The sequence below is a fragment of the Canis aureus genome, chromosome 24 (assembly GCF_053574225.1).
Source record: "Canis aureus isolate CA01 chromosome 24, VMU_Caureus_v.1.0, whole genome shotgun sequence".
Lineage (NCBI taxonomy): Eukaryota > Metazoa > Chordata > Mammalia > Carnivora > Canidae > Canis > Canis aureus.
The window spans coordinates 47,183,540-47,207,250 of record NC_135634.1 but is presented as its reverse complement, the minus strand read 5'-3'; the positions used below and the strand labels follow the sequence as shown (position 1 = coordinate 47,207,250).

The following is a 23,711-nucleotide window of genomic DNA, read 5'->3' as shown; positions in this document are numbered from 1 at the left end:
CAGCTCTAACTAGGAGGGCTGTATCTCCGGTCAGGCCCTGTGCCCAGTGCTTTAACAACTAATTTAAATTTCCACAGCAGGTTCGATGAGTAGAGATGATGAAACTGATTCGGACAAGGAACTCGTCCCAGGTCACGCAGGTGTGCGTGGTACCCCGAGCCTTCGCCTTCACCTTGATAGCACACAGGCCACTTGCCGCCGACACTGCACCTGCCCAGAGCCCTCCCCCACTACTTCCGTCTCTGCCCTTTCTCTGGGCCCCTGGGCACAGGCGCAGGATGGAGAGGTGGCCCTAGACGCCTCGGGCAGCACAGACCGGCCCACCCATCCTCGGAGGTCTGTGCACTGGCTGAGCAGGAATCCAGGCTGACAGCCCCAGGGGGCAAAGCAGAGTGAGGTGAGCTCGGAAACAGAGACCACTGGTCCTGAGGATCCTACAGGACTGGCTGCCTTCATCCCACAGGTTCCTTTCTGTATCACACTTAAAAATCCGTTAAAAATGAAAAAGAATACACGTCATTTCCCATAGAAATGCTGCTCCGCAGATTTCTGATTGATCTATTCTTTACCCAAACCTGAGAATGTCAGGATACTGCCTAGAGCAGCAAGGAGCCCTTCCGAGATTTCTGTGGACACAGCATCTCCAAAGGAGGAGAGGAGAGGAGAGGATGGGACGGCAGGGGAGGGGATGGGGGAGGAGGGGAGAAGGGGGGAGAGGGGAGGGGAGGAGAGAGGAGGAGAGAGGAGGGGAGAGGAGAGGAGAAGAGGGGGGAGAGGAGGGGAGAGGAAGAGAGAGGAGGGGAGAGGAGGGGAGAGGAGGGGAGAAGGGGGGGAGAGGAGGGGAGAGGAAGGGAGGGGGGAGGAGAGGAGAAGAGAGGAGGGGAGAGGGGAGGGGGAGAGGAGAGGAGGGGGAGGGGAGGGGAGAGGAGGGGAGCAGAGGGGAGAAGAAGGGGAGGGGGGGAGAAGAGGGGAGAGGAGGGGAGGGGAGGGGAGGGGAGGGGAGCAGAGGGGAGGGGGGAGGAGAGGAGGGGAGAGGAGGGGAGGGAAGGGAGGGGGGAGGGGAGGGGAGAGGAGGGGAGAAGGGGGAGAGGGGGGAGAAGAGGGGAGAGGAGGGGAGGGGAGGGGAGGGGAGCAGAGGGGAGGGGGGAGGAGAGGAGAAGAGAGGAGGGGAGAGGAGGGGAGGGGAGGGGAGAGAAGAAGAGAGGAAAGAGAAGAGGAGGAAAAATCGCTGCTGGCACGAAGCAGGACAAGACAAAGGAGGCCAAGTCCAGGGCCACGTGGGCTACCTGCTGTCCCGTTTCCGTCTGTACCTCCGTCACCTGCCCAGCGCCGCCCAGTCCAGGGCGGGCAGCATTCTCGCCTCCCCGCTCGGGCCAGCCCGGGATGGGATCGGTGCCTGGAGCCAGGCTGGGGAGAGCTGGACGGCTGCAGGGGCCTTGCCTGCTCCCCGCCCACCCAGGGGGCAAAGCCCCCAGACACCGGGATGCACCCCTAGGATGCCGAGTGAAGCTGCTCACCGGAAGCTAAGTGCTCAGACGCTCGGGGACCCGTTCCGAAAGCCAACAGGCCCTGGCTCCCCCTTCTCCCTTCCTGTTCGGCCAGTGAGATTGTGTTAAACCTGCAAAACCTGGTTGTCAGCAAGGGTTCGGTCCACACCTGCTGCTTCTCTCCGGTCCTCCAAGAGGTGGAGTCAGGACACGCGTGGACACAGGCAGCCGACAACGGCAGCGGACGGCCAGGTCGGGCAGTAGGGTCTGCAGAGCGCAGGGTCCTGGGCCGGCCCTGGCGTCTCACTGGGTGGGGACAGGCTGAGCTGTCACTCAAGAGTCCAGCCAGAGGGGCCGGTGGGCTCCGATCAGCATCATCTGAGGGAACTTAATAAAGACGCAACTGGGTCCATCCTGGCTCTTGGAGGTTTAATAAATACTGGGGACTGGCCGGGGGGCTGGGGGGAGCTGGAGCCCAAAGCCAGGGGGCCCCCCGAGAACCGGGAGACCAGAGAAGACAGCTTGTAGAATTTAGTTAGAACAGCAACATCCGGTGGGTTGTCGCCAAGAGGCAGACACAGTCCAGCGTCCGGGAACGGAGGAGCGGCCAGCGCCACGTGGTCTAGCCACACAACGGAGTCGTCCTCTCTATAGGGAGGAGGAGATTCTGACCCACGCCACATGTGACCCCTGAGAACATCACGGTAAGTGGGAGACGACCGTCACAGAAGTCACACAAGGCAGGGTTCCAGGATGGGCCACCCCGGAGGGCAGAGCAGGGGTCACGGCGGCCAGGGGCACGGAGGGGCGTCGAGGGACTGCCCACAGGTCTCATTTTTTTGGATAAAATGTTCTGGAACCAGATAGAGGTGGTGGTGGTTGCACAACGTCGTGAATCTGCTAAATATCACGGAATCGGGGACACTTTAAATCATGCCCATCGGAATCCCGGCTGGGCTAACGCGCTGTGTTACGGGGCACAGTGAGCAGTCGGAAGAGACACCTTCACTAAAAAGCTGGTACACGCTGTACTTCAGGTACAAGCAGGAGTGAACCCCTAGAGGACCAAAGGGACCTATGTGCAGTCAGGGAAAGGAGAGGAGGAGTCGGAGGAAGAGGGGGCGATGGAAGAAGCCGATGGAAGAAGCTGTGAGCAGGAGGGATGGGTGAGGAGGAGGGAGGGATGGGTGAGGAGGAGGGAGGGATGGGTGAGGAGGAGGGAGGGATGGGCGAGGAGGAGGAGGGAGGAAGGGGGAGGGGGAGGGAGGAAGGGGGAGGGGAGGGAGGGATGGGTGAGGAGGAAGGAGGCAGTACTGGTCAGAGGCAGGGACCGAGAGCCCCGGGCAGGCGCTCCTGCTGCAGCAGGGCACCCAGGGGAGGGTCAGGGTGGGACCACCCTGGGCACTTTTTAGGGCTCTAAAGACCCAACTCCAGCTCCCTAAGCAAAACCAGAACAGACTGGGCGCTACCCCAGGCAAGCCGAGGGAGGACAGGGTGCACCGGCCCTGGAGACCCCTGGATGCAGACACTCAACGCCTTCCGGCTCCAGCCCGGGTCACCGTCCCTGCGGGTTGGGCCCGAGCCACCGGCGCACTTGTGCACAGCGTGTGAGCACAAGCATAACCGTGAAGGCGCCACCTGCGTGCAACTGCAGCTTCTCGTTCCCATTTTACGGAGGAACAAACTGAGGCACCACCTAGGGCCGGCTGGTGGGGGCCGCACGGCTGTGAGGCACTCTGACAGGTTCTCCCCCAAGAGGGTCCTTGTCCAACCCTCTAAAGAGACACCCAGCTGCTGCATCCCCCCGCCTACCCCCGTGTGCACCCCCGGGGTGCGCTCACCGCTCACCGTGTGCCTCCCGGCAGGCAGCCGGGATCTGGGTCTGTAGGATCTCAGCCCGGCCTGAGCCAGCACCTGCGGGCCAGGCCTGGGCCAGGAGACACCGTCGGGGTCCCGCTGGCCTGGGCTCACCGGGGAGCTGCCAAGTCGGGGTGCTGCTGGCTCCTGCTGCCCGCCACTCCCCGCCACGGGCCGGGCCACCCCCACGCTCGTTCACATTCACCCTGACACCTGCTCACGTGTGGTACCCAGAGGAGTTTCCACCGTAACCTGGCATCCCAACTGGGCGGACGGATTCCTGGTGACCTCTACCCACACCTGCCCGCGACGAGTACGTGGGTTGGCGAATCCCTCTGAGGTCAAGGGATCCAAGGCAGATGGAGCCTGGTGAGCAACATCTCTGTCAGGTCCAACCAGGCGCCAGTGGACTCTGCTACGCTTGGGTCACTTCTACTGATGGATGATTCTAGAACCCTGTTCAACCCGGCACCATCCGACCCCAGATGGCCTGCTGGGGGCCCCTACGTGGGGGTGCTGGGGTCAGAACTTTGTCTGACCTGGCTTTGATCACTCTTCGGCTTCTCCGAGGCCCCAAGCTCCCTCCCCTGAGCCATGAAGTTAGCGACGAAAGGCAGGCTTGCCCCACCTCTCCCCGAAAAGATCAAGGACAAATCTCCCGAGAGCGCTTGCAAACTGTAAAGCGCTGCGCCAAATTTAGACAGAACACGAAGCTACGGAGAGGAGCTCTTCAAACGCTGCGCGAGGACATTTCTCTCCGGGATCTGACCCGGGCCCCAGAACCTCAGGCACCCTCCGTTAAAAAGCCAGCCTCCTTTGAAAGCGGCTTCATGAACTACGCCGCTTCGAGGCTTCGAGACCTCAACACCGTGTGGCCTGAACAACTCGGGAGGCCCCGGGGACGGCCTGTTAGGTAACGTGGACGCCGCGCCTTGGCCTGGGTGCTGGGTTCCCACTGACCACCCATGGAGCGCCTTGGGCGTGCAGGTGTTGTTCCGAGTAAGCCCAAGCTCAACTAATATCTAAAAAGTTTCCAGAAGCCAAGGCTCCCTCATTCTGTCAATGGGCAAATGACCTCTGGGTTTCACAAAAAGCCAAAGAATCTATGAGAAGGACATGGAAAGAAGAGATTTGACTGGTTCCTGTCCAGTTCTACGTGGGTTTCAGCTGAGCACTGCACCCCCGGGGGACATTCGGTGCCCCCGCTGGGCCCTACCCCGCTGCTCTTACCGCCCACTTATCTGCAAGCCTGTCTCGGGCCTTCTTCCCAGTCAGGAGCTACGGCCTCCTGGGAGGGTGCAGATACTCTGAGAGATGCAGTAAGAGCTACATTTTCTTTGCAGAAAACCACCTGCACCTGTGACGTTCTGCTGGGACCCTCCAAGAGGACCTTGCTAGGAGGCCCCGGGCTCCTGGGTAACTACACCTGCTCGTTCTTAAAAAAAAAAAAAAAAAAAAAAAAATGACATTCGGCAGGACAAGGCACCACACAGAGGGTGGACACGACCCGAGGACACCCCGGCCAACCTAAGGCATCAGTCAATGACCATTAATTTCGCCGACAACCGAAGGCAGAGAGAGGGCTGCACATTCCAGCTCCTACGGGGAAGAGGGATGGTAAATAGTATTTATGGGGACGACAAGGACAAAAGGAAAAAGGATCAAGTTGTGTTTACCGAGCAGAGTCCAGGGTGGCCCAGAGGTGGATGGGGGTGGGGGTGCGGGCTCCCTGTTCACAAGCAGTCAGGGCGACAAGCACACCACAAAGGTGAGGAGCACGGCAGGCCCTCACCGGGGTGGACAGCCGAGGGGGCAGCCCCCTGACCTTCAGGGACAGATGATGGCCAGGTTGTGATGGGAAGACGCTGTGACCTTGGAAAAACGCTGTGACCTTGGGAAGATGCTGTGACCTTGGGAAGACGCTGAGCTTGGACACATGCTGGCTTTTTAAGTCTCGGCTTCTCCTTCTGCCCAGTGCAAAGCTTTGCCTCTTGATAGAATGGAAACGGGGTTCTGGGTGCATCACAAGTGGGAGCTTCTCAGCCTGGCAGCCTACAAAACACGGCCGGAGTGCGCCGGGAAGACGCAGGCTGGTCCCTCCATGCAGCCATCTCGCAGGCAGCTGCTCACCTCTTGGAAAGAGGGGCCCCAAGTTATTCACTCTGGCCAGCGGGGCCTGTTAATCCGTCTTCTGACCTTTGGGACCCCCCAGGATGGCGTGAGGTGGGGAAGGCAGGGTGCTTGGCATATGGCACAAACCAAAACGTCAGCGGAGGGCCGTCCCCCTGACCACATCACCCACATGTTCAGAGGACTGATGCTGATGCTCAGGGGGCCCTCGATCAAGACACAAGAGAAGGAATTTCCAGAGATGCTAAATGGCCTGCCCAAAATGATGGGGAGGTACCAAATTCCCAAGGAAGGAGGGGCGGAGGGAGGAGGGGAGGGAAGGACGCTGCACACAAGCCCAGGTGAGGATGAATGCAGGTCACCAGCTCGGTGCCCCGGAGTACCAGGCAGTACCATCAGCTGTCACGGCCTGGCTCCAGGACACCCCCGCAGCCCTAGATCAGCAATGGACACCCCTCCAGGGGAGCCAATCCCCAGCCCACCTGCTGACCCAACCCCAGAGGATGGGGCTCAAAAGGGTTACCTGGCCCCAGCCGCCTCTGAGTGCTGGAAGCCCAGGAAATGCAAAAGTGAACTTTCAGCTGTGGCTGGGGTGAGGGGGTGAAGGGGTGAGGGGGGGCAAGTCCCACAAAGGACTGCTACGGGTTGGCTGGCAGCCATTCCTGGGCCAGGTGCATAGGTGTGTGTGTGGGGGGGGGTGGAGGAGGAGACAGGGACGTGCAATTCTTGAAAAGCAGCTGCACTGCTCAAATCCTGGTTCTCTGGACGCCTGGGGGGCTCAGCGGTTGAGCGTCTGCCTTCGGCTCAGGGTGTGACCCCGGGGTCCCAGGATGGAGTCCCGCATCGGGCTCCCCCAGGGAGCCTGCTTCTCCCTCTGCCTGTGTCTCTGCCTCTCTTTCGGTGTCTCTCATGAATGAAATCTTTAAAAAAAAAATAAATAAATAGAATAAAATAAAAACCTGGCTCTCAGGTCCTCTGGGACCTGCTGTGCTCAGTCTGGATCCTTCCAATCACTTCTCTTTCTCTTGAGCGAGATCCGAGAGCCTATTTAATTCCTATGGATCTTTAAGAACTTTCTAGACACGGGTGCCGTTTTTACAGACAAGGAAACCGAGGCCCAGGGAAATTAATTTATGCAAAATACGCTCATGGACTCGAAATTCGTCCACACTTAGAAAAGACCAAGGGGCTAAGCTCTTTGCACACTTTTCTGACCCAAGAATAAAATACAATCGCTCTGCCCTTCCCAACGCCCCATCGGCGTTAAATAATGAAATAACCGGGAAAGATCCAGCCGGAGAGATAGGCAAATTGGGGTTTTCTGATTAGACCCCGGGAGCTCTTTGTAGACGGAGCCGGTTTCAGCAAGAGGCTGGGAGGCACTTGAAATAAACAATGGTGGAGGCTCCCTTCACTCACACTTTTATCTCCAAACCCTCAAGTATGTCAAAAATTTCTCATCTGTCCCCAAGCCCTCCCTGCTTGCGGCTGAGGAGGGCAGGCAGGGGGGTGGGGGGGTGGACAGGACGGGGGAGGGGGACAAGGGGGATGAGGCTGACACATGGGGGGGATGGGGGGGACAGGGGATGAGGCTGACACACGGGGCCTCCGAGAACGCAGCCCCCGTGGCCAGGGCAGCTCAGCGCCCGGGCGAGCCGGGCCTTGTCACCTGTCCGCGTTCCCCAGGCTCCATGTAGCTGCCCCGTGACCTCGCTCACAGTCAACTGCACTCGCCGCTTAATGAGGTGGCGCTGATGGCAGATATTTTCAGGCAGAGGTTTTGAAAGAGGCCGAGCAACGTCTCAGGTTCGACGCCTGGCTGGGGGGCTGCCCTCTGCCGGCTACTGGGTGACCCTGGGACGATGTGAGGTCAGACCTTGCCCCCGGGGGCGTCCACGCAGACCTCAGCAGGTGCAGACTCGGAACCTCTGGGTCACCTGGCCAGTGACGGTGCAAGCAGGCCTGGGGGTCAAGCCGTGAGGTATGCTGGACTGAGCTGCCCTGCATCGAGGACATCCGCAAGCAGGATCTCCCCGCGTACAGCCCGGGGTCCAGTTCCATCCTCAAAAGTCACCGCTTCGTAGTTGCCTGGGGGATGGGCGCAGGGGCCATGGGAATAATTGCTTCACGGGTACAGGGTATCCTTCTGGGGTGCTGAAAAGTGGGAAACCAGCAGAGGTGGTGGCTTTGGGCATCCAACGTGGGCTCCAGGACGGGGAGTCTCTACTTCCCAATGACTCTACTTAGAAATAACGCCCTGAACTTGAATGAGGTGCTCCCTGGAGCCTCACCTCTTCTCTGTGAAATGGGCAGGACAGAAGCTTCCTCCCCTGGCGGTGGCAAAACTGTGGGAAGGAGCCTCGGCCTCCCCTAGGGAGGAGGACCCGGGCTGTGGCCTTGGCTGGCACAACCCCCGAGGAGCTACAGGGCCGAGCGCTGGTATTTGCCGCTCACCCAGTCACTCGCACTGGTCTTCAAGCCAAGAGGAAGACTCAGGGCTCCTTCCAGCTGCCTCACGTGGTCTGTTTTTAATTTTTTTAGCAGTGGCCTTAAAGCCGGTGTTCTTTTATTTTTTTATTATTTACTTATTTTCAGGTGTTTTAATAAACTATTTCTGGTGGTGGTAACAAGGAGGTCACTAACGTGGATGCTCTAACCCAGAATTTGCTGGAAGTACATGCAAATCACAAAATCAGGCATGAGCACAACTCGGGACGCACACGTTGAAACCCTGGGAAGCCTCACCCACTTCACAGTGAACTTGAGATAAATCAGATCTTGACTATTAAGGATGCACAGAGAAAAGTGCATTTATGTTCTTGGTCGGGCCGGGGCGGGGGGCGGGGGGCACAAAAACTGGCCACATGTCACATGTGTCGAGACGAGATCTCTTTTTCTGCCACAGTCAGTGGACGATTTCTTTAAGCACTGGAGGACACATGTCTATGTCCCTAAGATTTCAGCCTGACGGCACATCTGCTACCCCCAAACAAGAAAGGGTGGACCCCGCCCCTGCCCGGCTCCTGGGAGCCCTTTACATGGGGATGGAGACAATGGGCACGACTCGGGCTCATCTCCAGAGAGGAGGCCCTGTCCCACCAACCTCTTCCTCTTCCCAGGCATCTTGCCACCCCGGGAACCCTGGTTCAGTGCCAGAAAAAACCAGCCACATAAATACCGCTCAGGTTACTGCTGGAGCAGGCGACGTGTCCCAGGCAGACGCCCCCATCAACCTCCTCCAGGCCTGACTCGGGACGGGGTGGCCTGCATTACCAAGCTGTGCCCTAAATCCAGACCCAGTGGGGAGACCACATGGGGGTCGGGCAGCGAGTCATGTTGTACAACCCCCTGGTGTCGATCAAGTTTATCTAGAGAAAAGGAACCAAGGCGCCGATCTGCTGGTGGATCTCAGAAACCCTGGCACTCCCGCCGGTGCCAGGCCAAAAGAATGCGAGGAATTTGGATGCCTTTCGGCTGGGTTTGCCTTCAGGGCAAGGGGCTGTACTTATAAGGCAAGGACAGAAGTATTTTAAGTCCTGAGACCTCAGTGCAGGGCAGGGAGGAGTGACCCGGGACCAGAGAGCTCCTGAATTCCTCACATCACTATATGGAAAGCCCCCAGGGCCAGAGGCGCAGGCATCCCAAACATTCCGTCCTAAAGCACATGCAGATCCCAGAAAACAATGAGACTGCTAGAAAAGGTGGGGAGGGGAAGAAGAAGGATCCCAGTCATCTGTCAAGGGGAACAGAGGATGCAGGAGACTTAAAGAGAAGCCTGGAACAATCCAAGCCCTGCTCACTTTATTTGAAGGGCTGTTATTACTCACACATGATGGGGAAGGAAGGGGTAACTGAGCTGTTCCCCGTGAACTGCCCCTCCTCTACCCAGTGTGTGCAGAGGATCCATTTAATTTTATCTGATCCTTTCACCCAGTGAGGATGCATGTGCGTGGCTTTTCAACCCAGGAAGGCTGTGTAGACGACCCCACTGAGGTGAGGGTTCTATTGCTGACCAAGGGGGTCAGAATAAGAATCAAGAGCTGCTACGATCTCACCTGTGGGGGAAGTCCGGGCCACGGGGCCACGTACAGACTTGTTCCGTCACTAGGTTGAACACCCGAAACCAACGGAACGTATGTCAACTGCCCTTCAATCATAAAAGGGGGGTGGGGAACATCCAAGAAAATCCGCGAGAACATCCTATAAGGACACCATTCACTCTTCGGGGCCGCTGCAGAAAGCCTGTTCTGCTGCTGTGTTCCCGGGACAGACGGGACGGAAGTCCTCCCAGGGCCCCGGGGTGGGTGAGCCGTGGCCACGGCCGCAGGGAGCTCGGTCAACCTGCACCTCGTCACTGGTGGCCATTGTTCGGGAGCTCGTAACCCCTTGGGTTGTAAGAATAACTCCTTTGTGCAAACACAAAAGGGACAGCCAACCTGGGCTCTGCCCCATGGCGGTTGGGGCTCAGAACAAGCTGCCCGTCTGGTTTCTGGGTAGAGCCAGAGTGTTCCATTGGTGGCACCAGAAAGGGAAGTCACTGGTGCCATCTGACCTTTCCGAGTTGGGGACATTTGAGAGCTGATGAGGATATGAAGACAGAGCCATGAGGGAGAGGTTTGCAGTGCACTAAGAGGCCAAGAAGCTTCTGGAAGGGACTCCTCCCATCTGAGCCACTGTGCAGGCATATGGGGTCCATCTCCCCACTCGGGTCTGTGCACATCAGCCACGACACAGCGGTCCCCATGCAGCAGGCCGAGGGTAGCTACTCAAGCCAACACCCAGCCCGCCTGGCTTACCTATGACAGGCCACCGGCTTCCTGACGTCAGAGCGCAAGTCCCAGGACCCGGCCTCCCGTCCACAGAAGGCAGAGGCTGCAAGAAGAAAGGGGAACATAGGCTTCAGAGCCTCGGTCAGCAACACCTCACGCGGGTGCCTCCCCACTCCCACGTCTAGAGTGAACCGCGCCCCGAGCCGCGTTGTCACAGTAAGGTGGGGACCTGGGTGCTGTGATGCGGCCCCAGATGCTCCTCCCATCCCAGCTGCTGGAGCGAGGCCTGCAGAAGGGCCCGGTTCTGCAACCGCCCCCTGGAGACCGCCCCCTGGAGACCCCCTGGAGACCGCCCCCTGGAGACCCGTCTGGATGTCAGTCCCCAGCTCCCTTCCCCAAACCCTTCCCCCACTCCCTCCCCAGGCAGGCCACCCTCCCCACCCCACCCCACCCCCGCTGATAACGTGCAGAGCCATGGGCCTTCGGGGTTAGGGTTAGATCCGGAGCTCCTGCGGGTCTCAGAGGCCTGCCCAGGCGTTCCAGGGGCGCTGGCCCCAAGCACGCACCCCAATAAGCGTCTCACGCAAAGACCAGTGTCACAGTCAGCTCCCTGGGCAGCCCAGCCTGCCCCTAAAGCTTTTTTTTTACTAATTTTTCCCCCAAGTCTGTCTTCCCTCACCTGCTGTTACCTCTGCTGCAGAGACCAGCAGTCTTAGTTCAACAGAACAATCTTATCAGCTAAACCCCCAGACACACATTCCAGTCTCCCGCCAGCAGTGGGGCTTCCTCCTCGCACACCACACGCCGTGACTCGGGAGGGGGTTTGGGTCCCACTTAAGGAACGTGACACTACAGAGGCCACACCCCTGAAGGAGTCCATAAGCCAGGACAGCACGAGAGAGGAAGGGGACCGAAGGTCACCACTGCGGGCCGCCCCCTCGGCCACCGGATCCCGGCCCCGGGTGTGGACAGGAGGATCTGCGGCTCTGGGGCTTTCCGGGCATCCTGGACCCTTCACATCGTGAAATGTGCGGCTGAAACTGCCTTCTGGATGCCCTCCGGAGGGCAAGGCCACCCGGCCTGCGACACTCCCGCCCCCTCCCCCTCCCAGGGGACACACAGCCCCGTACAGACCACAGACCCTCCTCCGCGTGAATACTTCACATGCGATGGGAAGGAGCACCGTGAAGCATCAGTCCCTGGGACTCCGGGGCCGCTGGCTGGTTTTCAGGATGCTGACCCCCCCTGCACCCCACCCCGCAGCCCCCACCTGGGGTCTCAACAGTAAAACGAACTCCAGATGCACAGAAAGGCGTGAGGTCGGGATGGCCATCATCCCGAAGCAAAGAGAAAACACGGCCCGGAAGCGGCTCCGAGACGCGCACGGCGTCAACCGGCAGAGGCCAAAAGCTGCATCGAAGTCAACCGACGCCAGGAACAAGGCAACAGCGTGACAAGATAGACGCAAACACGACAAAAGACTCAGATCCCAAAGGAGACAGAAAAACCGGATGTTCGAGGCGCAGGAAACAAGAGGCCGCGGTCCACGGGCGCGCGATCGTGGGCGCGTCTCTCGGGGACTCGGGGACTCCGGGACAGCTGTCGGGGTGCTCCCGGTGATCCGGAGGCTGCTGTCGCCTAGGGCCCTCATCACGGGTACAGAGGGGGAAATGGGCTGCAAAGGGGCAGGAGGCGGTGACAGTGTTGCAGACGTGGCCCCTCAGAAGCGGGCTGGCGTGGGCTGCTGCCTCTCTGGATCATCTCCCTACTCTTTCTAATCTGTTCTGCGGGGAGTGTGGCCCGCACTTCTTTTTTTTTGGTTTTTTGATTGTAAAAAGTCACTCTTCCCAAGTCACAACACTCTTCCCAAGTCACTCTTCCCAGCCTCTGTGAAACTAGGGTGCCTCCTTCCCCCGTCCCACCCCCACCCGAATGTCGGCTGGGGTGGTGGGACTCTCTCCTCTGCTGGGCGTGCTCCCCCTTGCTCTGGTCCGTGTGGGCCCCTCACGCCGGGCCAGGTGGTGGGGGAGCTGGAGACGTCAGAGTTCCCTAGAAGAGCACCTCCTACACCCTTGCTGCTGCTCACCCCACCCCAGGCTCCCCAAACCCATGTCCCGGGGCATGAAATAGATGTTTGCTGAGAAAGCGCAGACCACTACCTCGTCCTAACTCCAAAAAGTTGCCAGTTTTCCTTTATGGAGAGGTTAGCACAACACTCGTATCACTGTTGCTTTAGGGCTGAGTCAACTTGGCATTTTTTGCAAAGGGCCTTGCAAGCTCTCTGGGGCTTGTCACTCACTCCTTCCAGAGGATCATTTAGGTGGAGTTTTTATTTCATGACGTGAATCTCTGGCAGGTTCCCCAGATTGGGGTGGGGAGGGTGACTGGGTCAACTCCTACCTCATACCTAATATGGGATGACCCAATGTTGCCCAACAAGCTTAGACATGGCCATGCTGGACTTTGGGCAGGTACGTACACACACACACACACACATGCATGCACAGCCCGAACCCTTTGGTAATTCAGTGTTGCAAGTACAGGGAGGACAGGGGGTCTGGCTGTGAATGGTCCCACCGGTGAGGTCCAGGGTGGGTGGATTAGGTGGACAGAACCCGCTGGCCCCTCTCCAACCTCCTAGTTCCATGGTCCACATCTCCAAAAACTGTACAAAGACCAGCTTCCCTGAGAAGAGAGCAGATGTGTTCTTTTGGCCAAGCACTGTCGTCCCCAGCGAGCGGCCATACACCGGTGTGGGCTCCCCAGTCCCCAAGGCCCCCAGAAGAAACCACAGGACTTAATGTAGGCTCATTACATTAAGGTTGGCATCAAGTCCCAAAGTCTGGAAGATGCCTAACTCCCTGATTTTGTCTCAAGAAACATCAGTGGTGTCATTGGACAAAATTAAGGGAAATCTTCAAGAACCACCAAGCTGTCAACGAGCAATTAGGAGAAGGCACGATGCTGTGGTCTCTGGGAGTCTCGGAACACAAAGGTCTCTGCCTGCAGCCCAGTGTCCCCTGCGCATCTGTCACCAGCTGTTTTAACAGCTTATAGTCTCAGCTGAAGGCACAGCTCTGGAGGGTTTACCCTACTTGAGGAGGCCTGGAAGTCTGGGGGCATAAATCCTAAGGAGAGGCTCCCGACATTTAGACAGGTAACTATATTCATACGAAGACAGCGGTGACAGCTTTGTCCTACTTTCCTGCTCCAGGACAGCGACCAACAAGACACTCAGCCGGGCTTTCCAGATCCCCAGTTACAAAGTGTCAGAGTCCTGCCCTAGCCCCCAGGACCCCAGAACGTGAGGAAGTGGGGTCTTTCCTGAGGTAATGGAATTAAAATGAGGTCCTTAGGGTGGGCCCCGATCCTATTGGACTGGTGTCTTTACGAAGGGGGAAATCTAAAAAAAAAAAAATTAAAAAAAAAAGGGGGAAATCTGGAGGCGCACACGTACACGTGGGGAAGGATGTCGTGTGAAGATGCAGGCAGAGATTGGGGCTCAGGGATCGCCAGCAAGGAGCAGGAGATACACACGGAGCAGATGCTCCCCAGAGCCTCAGAGAGAACCAGCCCCACCGACGCTCGATCTTTGACTTCCAGCCTCCAAACCTGTGAGACGACACACCTCTGGTACTTAAGCCACCCAGCGTGCACTCCGCTAGGGCAGCCCTAGGAAACTATTACACTCTCTCTGCAAAACGGGAAAAGGAATTTTCATGATCCCGCCCATCTCAGGGGCTGCTGTGGGGATGACAGATCAATTTTCAATGATCAATCCAAGCCACCGTGATGGACATGCACGGATCGATCCATCAGCCAAAGGATCCCTCCTACGCTGTGTCTGCCAATCTGTAGAGAATCCCCGTGGCAGGATCAAGGGGGCTCCCTCAGCCCCGCCCCTGCCCCAAAAGCCACCAAAAGGGTAGGACAAGAGTAGAAAGTAGAACAAGTAGTAAATTCTTGTCTCTACCAGGGCCCAACCTGGTGCGCCATCTGTCTTTGCACGGCGCCCATGAACGAAGAATGTTTTGATATTTTTAAAGAGTCGGGGGGGCAGGGGGCTAAAAATATTTTGTGGCATGAGTATTATACGAAATTCAAATCGCAGTGTCCGTAAGTCAAGTTGTGTTGAAAAGAGCCAAGCCCACCTGTTTCCGTCTTGTCTATAGGACGTGTGTCCAGTACAGAGTAGCACACGAGGCCGGAAATACGCAGTCCGATGTTTTGCAGAGTTTGCTGACCCTATTTCTATACCAGCCCACTTAATGCAATGGGGCAAAGGGCCAGGCATGGTAGGGTCGGGGCACGGGGAAGTGGGCACATAGCCACAGGTGCCTGGGTAAATGCCAGACGTGCCGGCCAAGACGGCAGGTAGGATGACAGGTGGCAGGGAGGCAAGGCCTGTCAACCCACAATGGCTGTCTAGAGATGCTACCTCTCAGGAAGGGAGGCGCACTCCTGGCCTCGCCCAGGCAGCAGTGCCCCCCTCCCCACCCCCAAGAGCAGCTGAGCACCATTAATTAGTCTTGATCTCATGGGATCTCATGCCCAGACTTCACCCCGCATTTTTCATTGTTCCGAGAGAAAAATCAATCCACTCTAAGAGAACCAATTAATAAAACTAAAAAAAAAAAAAAAAAAAAGAAATTAATATTTTGGTAGACTGGCCATCGCCTTCACCTGGAGTGTTAATCAAAATCCACACACACAACACTGTTAATTGCAAACCTATTTCGGCAGGTGGTGGACGATTACAGATTTCAGGGAAAGTGTCTGAAATCACACCTGATTGAGGTGGCGACATTTTCTCACCCCGGACACACGCAGAGCTGGTGCGCTTACCTTCTCCAGAATTACGCAATATCTTGAATTTTACAGACTACGTATGCGGTCAGGAATATCCTTTCCCCTCTCCTGTATCACACCTTTGTTGATAATGAAGCTCAAGGGGAAAAGGGTTTATTGAGACGGACACGCGGACACCCACGGTGGTTTATATACGTGCCCTCCCCGTCTGTGGGTTCCGTGGGGTGCCTGATGCAGAATAAGCCGGTGATTTTACTCACTGCGTGCGGCTGGCCGGCCTTCCTGGCTGCCCTTAGCCCGGGGGGAGGCTTCTGTTCGCCTGTGTGTGTGACAGAGGGACTCGGTGCCACCTGCCTGTCTTGGGCACGCGGACTCCCTCCCACACCTGCGGCCAGACGCGGCTGCTCCTCCTCTGGGTTTCTGACCCCTTTGGTTGCAGCCAGTGGGCCCTGTTCCAGAACTCTTTTTTATGTATCTAGGTATTTACGTATATGGAACTCTTTATGTATTTAATTAACACAGGAACAAGTGGTCACATAGGAGGCAAGAGCGGCTTCCCCAGCCACCAACCGGGGGGGTTTTGCAGAGTCTCGATTGAGGAGAATCGCTTAAAAATGGGCCGCCACACTGGACAACATCGCACTGTTGCGGGAAATTTTTTAAGAACCTGAACACGGACGGCCTCATCAGCATCTTTGTGCTGTTACTTGACTTTAAGGTAGAAATCAGAAGGACGTGCTGTGGTTCAAGCCAGACGCTGCTCTCAAACACTCAGAAAAGACTTCCACCCAAACAAAGAGTCACAGACATGGTTTTTGGCATTTTTTTTTTTTAAAGCAAAGTTTTAGGGCCTCTGGGTGTCTCAGTCGGTTGATCATCTGACTCTTGATTTCAGCTCGGCTCATGATCTCAGGGTCATCGGATCGAGCCCCGGGTCAGGCTCCACGCTCGGCGCGGAGTCTGCTTCTCCCTCTCCCTCTGCTCCCCCCATTCCCCCACTCTCTCTTTCTAAAATTATTAAGTAAATAAAATCTTAAAAAACTAAGCAAAACACAGGAACATTATTTTTCCAGGCTTTGACTAACTTTTCCAACTAGCAGGTGGTCACTTAAGGATGTGGGCCATCTGACCCGGCTCTAATCCTGGGCCTCCCCAGTGGGGCTGGAAGTTCAAATCCAGCGTCCAGACAGTGAAGGAGAGAGCTGCCCACGGGCAGCACCTGGGGCTTTGATTCTGACCCTATAACCCTTTTATTTTGATCCTATAACATCTCCCGAATAAACAGGAGATGACCCCAGTCAGGGAGCTGCGTGTGGGAGCGAGCCGCACGGCAGGAGGCAGCCAGGTAAATGGAGGACTTCGGCGGGTGCACAGGTCACTCTGCCCTTTGCAAGCTCGACGGCCTTGGCTGAGTGACCCAAATTGAATCTGGGCCTTGGTTTCAAGTAGAAAACACAAAACACTCAGGGAATGAATAAAAGGTTGAGAACCTAACTGCTAGCATGGGCATCAGGGGGTGGTTCTCCTACTAAAACCCTGATCCTCTCGCTGGCTCCCGGGTGACGGCGATGCTGCTGGTCCCTGGCCCACACACTCTGAGAACCACTGTACGATGCGTGATGGTCAAGAACGTATTGAGGAGACAACTGAGACCGGACCCTCTGGGCCACCGGCCTGAGGTCAGGAAGTGGAGAGCCGGGGGTCGCCGGGCATGGTGGCGGCCCAGCACCAGTGACCGATGCAAGGTGAACAGAGACCCCACAGCAGGCTGCAGCAAGACCAGATGTCCCGGAGTGAGCCCCTAAGACGCCACACTGGGCTCCAACATCACCCTTCTTCCTTCTTTCCTTCCTCCAAGACATAAATTATAAAACCTCCTCAGGGTTTCAAAGGCTTTTAAAGCAGGAGGAAGTCACCCTGCCCTGGTGCGAGTCCTGGGGAGAGGGTGCAGAGTCAAGAGCCACCCCACAAATGCCGACAAGCCTGAAGATGTTTAGGACGACGTGGTGTGTTGAAGGCTCAGAGCCGGTTAGGACGGGGACTCGAGTCCCGGCTCTGTGTGACAGCTGGGCCCACCGCGAAGTCTTGCCCTCTTTCCTCATTGGGGTCACAGAGGGGGGACCACAGGGCCTGGGCCTGAGTGCTGGGGGGCCTTTGCCCAGAGCCCCACGGCCACCTCTGCCCTCCCCACTGGCAGGGCCACCAGCCGTGTGAACTCTTGGGTTCTCCTACCTGGGGTCAAATCTTCACCCTGGCAGCCTGTCACCTGGGCAACAGTTTAAAAGGCAAGAGAGGGAGAAATGTGGCTGGAAGACCCTGCACCCCCCAACCCCCAGTGGGCTTTTCCAACTGATCCCAAACTCCAGCCCTCGAAAGCCCCCTCCCTAGTCAGCTTTGTAAAGGGGGTATGTGGGGGGTGCCCCTCCCCGCCCCCCGCCAGCCTCCCTGCTGGAAGGTGGTGACATTTGAGGTTTAGAAAACCCAGCTGTCAGGGCAGCCCCGGTGGCCCCGCGGTTTAGCACCGCCTTCGGCCCAGGGCGTGATCCTGGAGACCTGGGATCGAGTCTCGCGTTGGGCTCTCCCCGCAGGGAGCCTGCTTCTCCCTCTGCCTCTGTCTGCCTCTCTCTCTGTGTCTCTCATGAATAAATAAATAAAATCTTTAAAAAGAAAACCCAGCAGTAGAGCAAAGGGAGGATACAGAACGTTCTAAGAGCATGAAATGATTCCTGATGTGTTAATCTGACTATGCATCGCTGACCACTCCCCCCCCACCCCGCGTCACCGCCCCCCCCCCCCCCCCAGCCTCCCAGAACGAGCCAGACCCACAAAGCACATACAGAAACTGGGTCAGGGATGGAATCGCTGGAACAAACACTTTCTGAAGCCCAAGACCTGAATAAAGTAAAAAAAGGGGACCATTCTGTATTTTTTTAAACTCTTCATCCAAAATGAATCTGCAGTTTCTAAATCTCTTTGTTGAGATAAGCACAATGTTATCCGGAAATTCGAAGGAGTCCCCAACCTCAGGGAATATCCTACTTTTTAAACGAGGCTTTTTTTAAAAAAAAATGCAATCTTGCAAAAAGTGAATAAAAGTCACCAAACCCCTGCGGGTTCGAGAAAGCCACTCTCAGAGCGGTGCACACCTGGGGAAAGGTTCCCGGGACGGCCACAGCATTGGGTGACCGCCCCCCCACCGCCAGCAAGGCCGGCCAAGGGCACGGGGTCAAGGGGGTCACATCCCTTTGGGTCCCCGCTGCGGGGCGAACGTGTGGCGCCGGGTCCTGGGCGGAACAGAGCGGTGCAGGGGGCACTATCGGGGCCGCAAAGGCAGGTTCCGTCTGCGTCTCTCGTCTCCAGCCAAGCACGTGCAGCGGCACGCTCGGCACGATCCGTCCCTCCGAGGGGCTGCTCTGGATCTGGATATCGACTCAGGCTCCCTTTGGTCATCAACCACCAAAAACGAAGCATGAGAGGTGAACAGGCCTCTCAGCACAGCTTCCGTGGCCGCTGCTCGTTGGGTTCAGGCGACAGGAGGTCAGCGAGAGCCAGGCTGCGGCCTCCCCACTGGGCCTCTGCTCCCCGTAAAGCACAGAGGGACAGCAAGGCGGCAAGACACTGGGCTCCTGCCTTCTGGAACTGGAAGGAGGAGAAAGCAGGCGCCGAGAGGGAAAATGCTCGCGGTGCCAGGACTCTTGGTGGGGCAGGCGCCACCCCGCAGGTCTCGAGGTCTGCACGGGACAGGAGGCCCTCGGCGGGTGAGCGGCCCGGGGTGTCCGTGCGTCTTGAGTGCCACATGTGCCCGAACGCTCACCTGCCACACTGGTGGCCGACAGTCATTAAAGCCAGACCCCGCCGGCTGTCTCAGCTCCTGCTGGATGGGCTGACACAGTGGCCGTCCTCATTCCCCGGGACCAGTCACCGAGCCTGGCCTTCACGAAGGCAGCACCGCATTGGTTCAATTGTCCCGTCGCTGGGCCATCAGGCTGCTCTCCAAATGGGCAGGTGCAGGCCCCCATCCTCACTCTGCCTGTCAGAACACACTCCCCAGGGCGGCCCTGGGGTCAGGGCCCCAGCCTCCCGTCCTCCAGAGGGACGACCACAGCATATCCACATGGCTCCCAGGACCACAGTGGCCCTGAGCTCAGAAAGTCATCCTGCATTTGCCTTCTTCCTCCTCATCTCCTGCCCTCGCCCCCACCCTGCTCCTGCTTCCAAGGACCAACCCTCACTCCCCCACCTCTCAATACCAGTCCCCAAATCCTTACCTCAGGCTCTGCATTCAGGGCCAAACCAGAACAGATGGCTATTCTATAGTGTTAGATATTCCCAATTTAGAAAGCCAAGGAAATATTCTGTTCCATTAATAAGATACACTGGATGTCTGGGTGGCTCAGTTGGTTGAGCATCCCACCCTTGATTTCGGCTCAGGTCATGACCTCTGGGTTGGGAGATGGAGCCCGTGTCCGGCTTCGCCCTTGGCGTGGAGCCTGCTTAAGATCCTCTCTCTCCCTCTCCGGCCCCCTGCTCACTTGCACGCACTCTCTCTCTCTCAAAAATAATCAGATACATTTACACTCCGCTAAACTGGAGAATAGCAAATGGTATTCACGCTCCAACTGACATTTCACGTTAAAAATAAATACATTCGTTGAGGCTCACGTCCAGGCTGAAGACCAAAGCCGTGAGAGCTCGTGACTCCCACGGAGTTCCTGAGCCCAGGTCGGGCCTGGAACCCGGCTCAGGTCCCAGGCCACGTGTCAGCAGGGACGCCCACCCCCGCCTGTGAAAGCACCAGGAGCTACGACCTCCAGTCCCCTGCACTCGGGCCTCTGCTCAAATGTCACTTCCTCGACCCTTCAAGAGACCTTGGTGGCCCAAAACACCAACTCATTCTCTTTCAGTCTGGAGGCCAGTCCTAGAGTCCAGGTACCAGGAGGTCTGGTTCCATCTGGAGGCTCTAGCGAGAGAATCCATTTCCCCAACGTTTTTGGCTTTTAGTGGCCCCAGCCTGTGGCCCCTCCTCCATCCTGATCCATCTCCCTCATCACAAGGCCTTCCCTGAGGTCAGGGCACCTTTGCCTCTCTCTTAAAATGACACTTGTCATTACATTATATGTAGAATAATCCAGGGTAATCTCTCCTTAAACTAATCATATCTGCAAAGTCCTTTTTCCATATAAAGTAACATGCATAGGTTCTAGGATTAGGGTGGGAATATCTGGGATTATTCAGATTAGCACATACTGCATCCAAACCAGCTTTTCACCCCCCAATCCCTCAGCTGACCTCACTTCTCACTCCTCACATTCTCCGAGGATGGTTTTATTTCCTTTCCCTTCTACTAGAAAGAAATGCTCCGTGAAGGCAGGGACTCCATCCTGTTCACCTGGAACACAGCAGGTGCTCAGACGACACTGTAACAGGTTAACCTGCTCGTGCTCGGGGGCAGAGACCCGCCAGTCTCGCTGTCCCCAGCCCCAGGCCTGCACCTAGCCCAGAGTAAGATGCTCCATTACTAACTAGTACCTGTCCCCTGAACGTAAAAGAAAGTCCCCCAGGGTACCTGAGACCTGCAGTTTTATTTTGGAGCAAAGTGTCAACTCCCAGGGGGTCCCAGCTGCCCTGTTCTTCCATCAAACCTACCCTCCCACTGCCTCCCCTACTTCCCCTGGGTCCCCCGCTTCCCTCGACTCACCTGCTTCCCCTGGCTCATGAACACAAGGTGCCCTGCTTGCCCTGCCACCTGCCCATCTGGGGCCTGGCTTCCCCGAGCCATTTCAAGGCTCTCCCTCCTTAGTACCCACTGCCAATTCCCTTCACCGACCCGTCAGCCACCTGGACCCTAAAACTCCTGCACACACACCTGCTTCCCCCTATAGGGAATGCCTCCTTGGTACCCGCCTGCCCCTGCAAAAAGGACTCAAGGTCCAGCTCCTACCCACCCCTCTCACAAAGCCTGTGACTTGGGCTCTTGGCAACAACCCCCCCCCCCGCCGCCCCTACTTAGAGGCTGGCACTTCCAGGCCATTTAAGCACAGGTGAGCTCCTTCCAGTTCCGGGGGGTGAGTCTCTGATGGGCACTTAGGCTCTCCAGAGAAGATGATGCTACATCTCTCCAGTGTCCTGCTCCTGGGCCTTCCCTTGGACAGACCAATAAACCAAGCCCCCACTCAGCAGTTACCTGCCGTACCTGCCGCAGGGCGGGCTGTGAGCCCCACCAGGTGCTGCCAGGAGCCAGCCTGGGGCCGGCCCCCGGGGGTGTCCACGCACAGAACGGAACAAAACTGGGGAAGCCACAGGTGTGTCCCCAGGTGCCACAAGTCAGGCAGCCAAGAGCAGGCGATGCCCCCTCCTCACCTGGGAGAGACGGCCAGGCACCGAGAGAAACTCAGACAGGCTGCAAAGGATAGAGGGCTGGCGGGGGGGGGCTGGGGAGGCTGGGGGGATGTTGCCAAAGAAAATACAGGACGCCCAGTTAAATTTGAATTTTGAACCATGACGAATACTTTAATTTGTATAAATGTGTCCCAGTCAAATACACCTGGATGCCGTGCATTTTTGTTTGCTAAACCTAGCACTGTGAGGGGGTGGAAGGATCTACAGGGGTGGTCACCCCAGGCTGTGCACCTCCAGGGAGGTGGGGGGTGCCCTCCCAGGGAGGAGGAGGGGCGATCAGCAGCCAAGCCCACTGTGGTCCACTCCTTCCGGACCTCACTAACAAAGATAGTAACTTCCCACTAAAGAACTTTAAAAAAAATAAAAATCAAAAACGAGTCTTGCTGCCTAGAGAAAAAGGTTGTTTCAGTAATATTTTTTCCATTGCCGCATAATCCGCAAGAACTCACAAACAAAGCAGTCACTCTCCAACCACAAAGATCGCCATGGAAACAGATCACCTCCATCCCGAAAATCATGACTTCACCTCACATTCCACCAGAAACCGACTACAGATTGTTACCAGAAAAATCCTTGTGCAAACAAACACAAGCCAACTGCCACTGAATGGCAGGAAATGGAGCCGCTTTTTCTAATTTTAACATTCTCTAGAAATGCACTTGTTCTAAACAGGCAGGGCACAGTCTCCCCGGACCCACATTCCAGCAGTAGCAATCACCTCGAGGGCGCGGGGCAAAATGCAGGTTGAGAGCTGCTGGCGGGACTCGAGCCCCAGGCCCAGGGCTGACTCTCTCTCTCTCTCTGGCTCCTAGAACAGGAAAGTAATCCCAGGCCAGGGGGTGCCCCACAGAAGGAGACCCGGGGGGGCAGGCTGGTCAAATGATTAAGGTGAATGTGGGCCTAATTTCACAGGGACAGCCGCAACCCAAAGACTTGACCACAAGGCCACACCTGGAACCCTCCAAAGTAATCTGCCTGGGACGGATGCAGAATGGGACTTTCGGGGGCCGTGAAAGGCTGCGTGGCCAAGTGACAGCCTGCCATGGAGGGCTCATTTTTCCATAAAATTCAAAGAAGTCCTGCAGTTCAATAAGGAAAAGGAGTTAAAAGCCATGAACAAAGGACCTTCACCTTGGAAGAATGGAGAGTGTTGATAAACATGGGTTTATGGCCATCAGTCAAGAGGAAAGCATAGGGGCGCCTGGGTGGCTCAGGTGGTTAAGCATCTGGCTTCGGCTCTGGTCCTGAGATCGAGCCCTGGGGCTGGCTGGCTGGCTGCTCAGTGGGGAGTCTGCTTCCAATCTCTCTCTCTTTCTCTCTCTCAAAAAAAAAAAAAAAATAAAATCTTAATAAAAGAAGAAGAAAGCATACACTAAAACAAATCAGATAGCCTTTTCCCTTCCATCGGGAAGCATCTGGCTTCGGCTCGGGTCATGATCTCCAGGTTCTGAGATCGAGCCCCGGGGCTGGCTGGCTGGCTGCTCAGTGGGGAGTCTGCTTCTCAATCTCTCTAAATAAATAAATAAATAAATAAATAAATAAATAAATAAATAAAATCTTAATAAAAGAAGGAGAAGAAAGCATACACTAAAACAAATCAGACAGCCTTTTCCCTTCCATCGGGCCTCCTCCCAAAGTGAAAAGTCCGACGACAGGGAGCGGTGGTGGGGATGCAGAGTAACCGGAATGATCCGGAACGCTGCCTGTGGGAAGTGATGCTGGACACCCACTGGCCCCCTGCTAGAGGGCTCCCCGAGAGGCATCTGCGTGCTGGCGGGCCCTAACAGCAAGGGTCGGAAACCAGCTCTGGTCCTCGAGAGGAGGCGGGGGCAGTAAATGGAGGTGTTAGCGCACAGTGGAAACCCTGCGGCTCTGCCCATCAACACCGGTGAACTGCAGGAACAGGATGTGCAGGAACCCTGGGAGGGCTACGCGTCGCTCTCCCGGCCCCGCGTCACAAATGACCACACGCAACACACCTGCGTCGCGGTTTCTGCAGGTGGGGGATCCAGATGTGGCTCAGCTGGGTCCTCTCCTTCCGGCCACGGTCAAGACCTCGGCCAGCGCTGGGCCTCATCTGAAGGCTCAGCTGCCACGGGCTGGCTACTGGACCGCAGGTCCTTGCCAAGTTGGACTGCCTGCGTGGCATCGTGCTCAGTCAAGGCAGGCAGGAGACAGTCTGTCATCCAGAGGGAAGTTAATCTCCGACGTAACCTAACCATGAAGGGACGTCCATCCCTGGACGAACTCTATCAGGGCT

General features: G+C 56.8%; 1 protein-coding gene across 5 annotated transcripts in view; it reads right to left on the bottom strand.

Moving 5' to 3' along the window:
- The window catches only part of SH3BP4 (SH3 domain binding protein 4), an 83,279-nt gene that overhangs the window by 36,156 nt on the left and 23,412 nt on the right, over nt 1-23,711 (bottom strand). For all 5 annotated transcript variants that reach the window (XM_077869324.1, XM_077869320.1, XM_077869325.1 and 2 more), the window contains exon 2: nt 10,271-10,346. The gene's annotated coding sequence lies outside the window, so the exon portion shown is untranslated. The remainder of the gene's footprint in view (nt 1-10,270; nt 10,347-23,711) is intronic.